Below are 2,494 nucleotides of genomic sequence, written 5' to 3'. Positions count from 1 at the left end.
ATCATTTCAAAAGCTCAATACAAAATGTAAAATAAATGTATGTCTAGTTTTTATATAATAAATGAAATTGAAAAATATTACATCTCTGATAAAAAGATAAATAAAAATATAGATGAATACTCCTTATTCTTAATATAAAAATTAGTTCGAAATAATATTTAATTCTAAATATGAGATTTTAATTCACTTTACTTTTAATATTTATTATTTTCTCTCAAACCAATTTAGTTAACATCTAAATGGATATATTATATAAGAGTCAGGTGACAATTTAGGATGGAGCCAAATTGCTACCCTTTTTAGTATTTACGGGACAAAATTGCATACAAAAAACTTTCAGATACTCAAAGCTTTTTTTTAAAAACTCACGAGGCAAAAATGCTTTTTTAACATGGCCACCTAATGTTGACCATTTGGGCCCGTTTGGATAGGACAAAGTTGTTATGTTTTTACTATGTTCGGGAAAAAATTGCACCAAAAAAAGTCTTCGATTATTCACAGCTCTTTTAGGAAAATTTTTGGGGGGCAGAAATGTTGTTTAACCCTTATAAATACGAACAATTGAATATAAAATTTGTCCTATGAATTTTTCTCAGTATAACTCATTATTTAATTACATGAGCACTGAGTCTGACATAATACATTCACCGACGTCGCTTTCTTTCAATTATTTATATCTTCAGAGACAGCAACTTTTTGAGCTAAGCACATGAAGTCGTTAGTTCAAACATCAATTTAGATCCTTTATGTTTATCCAATAAAAATGCATATGATTAATTTAGGTAAGGATGAAAAAAAAAAGATGTTAAAATATAAAAATGGGATGTGAATTTTAAATAAAGTCGTAATTTGTTGCCACTGTTCTTAAATATAAAAATGCATAATACAAAAAAAATTAAGATTTTGAGATAACGGTTATACAAGTGTGAACAAGCCCTAATGAATGTCCATTTTACAAATAATATTCTAAAATCTATTTAGGATGCGTCTGTCATGATGGTCCCAATAGATCTCCGTATATGCTTTCTGCGTTGGCTCGCATTAGAACATATGTGAAAGAAGCAACTTCCAATTCTATAATTGTCACAAAAAAGGGCAATTAATTGAAGAGAAATGATGGCAAGCATAAGAAAGACACTTTTTCCCGAAAGCAAAAAGTATAATATGATTGTTGCTTGGTACAATTTGATCTAATTTTAATTTCCCCCATTGTAATTTTAAATCATTGCTTTTGGCCCTTACAATTTAATAAGAACTTGGTTTGAGTTTAACTATAGAAATAAAAACCAAAACTATTAGTTAAAAGTATAGGGGCCATTTGTTAAACTAAAAAAAATATTATAAAATGATAGGGATCAAAATTAACAATTTGAAACTATAGAAAACAAAACCAAAATTAAATGAAATTATAACGACGAACAACAGTATTAACTCAAAAAATTATAACAAACAGCTAACAACTCAATGTTCTTATTTTTAGGGGATTTTCGATGCCACTTTGGATATAAAAACAATACTTCAAAATGTCCAAACGCCATGGATTTGGGATCCGCCCATGGCGCATAGTAGGGCCATCACTAAACATTAATGGCCTTGACACCATTTGCACTACCTTGATATTTCTTTGTTGCGAGATATAATATAAGATCTCAATTGACTTGTATTTTAAATTTATAATTTTTTTTAAAATATTCTTATTAATTGTAAATAAGGTAGTTTATGGAAGCCAAATCATATTTATTACAAATAACTAATTTAACTAATTTTTATAATATCTTCAAATTAGTAATCTAGCTGGATCGAATATAGTAATATATATAAACTCATGCACATTTATTATACAGGAAAAATATATCTTTGCTTCTCTAGCTTTATAAAATGTCTTAATTTGATTCATTAATTTTATAAAGTACTCCCTTTGGTTTAAACCACAAACATCAAATCTTTGAAGGGGCCGGGCTTGATTTCATTTAATACATGCATTTGTTTCTTTTTTTTTACCCCTAATTATATTAATTATATATTTTTCTCATATATTTTTTTCACTTTTTCTCTCCGTCTCTTTTTCTGCTCTTTTTCTCTTTCACTTATCCTTCCCATAAATAAGTATATTTTAAAATAAACATTTATTTTATATATTTATTATCTTGCACTAATTTTAACTGACTTCTTTAAGTCACGTGATTTCGTTAGATGCTAGCATTTTGGAGTGCTTATTTTTTTTTTTCAGTTTTCCAATCCTAACACCTTAATCTTTTTATAATTTTTTTGTACCAATCATTGCTCCTTTTCTCTTAAAAAATGTTAAACTTAATATGTCATGATAATGTTTTGTCAATAATTAAATTTTTAATATAAGTATTTTTTTAATCAAATTAATGATGTTAGGGTTGACTTATTTGTAAAAATTTGGTTTTCCCAAAACAACCTTTTAAATCATTTGTATTGAAACTACCTTTTAATGCAAATTCTTTTAACATGTGTAATTAATAGG

Source organism: Neltuma alba, unplaced genomic scaffold (assembly GCF_004799145.2).
Source record: "Neltuma alba isolate B1F8T4 unplaced genomic scaffold, ASM479914v2 tig00007537_pilon, whole genome shotgun sequence".
Taxonomy (NCBI): Eukaryota; Viridiplantae; Streptophyta; class Magnoliopsida; order Fabales; family Fabaceae; genus Neltuma; species Neltuma alba.
Note: the sequence above shows the minus strand (reverse complement) of the source record.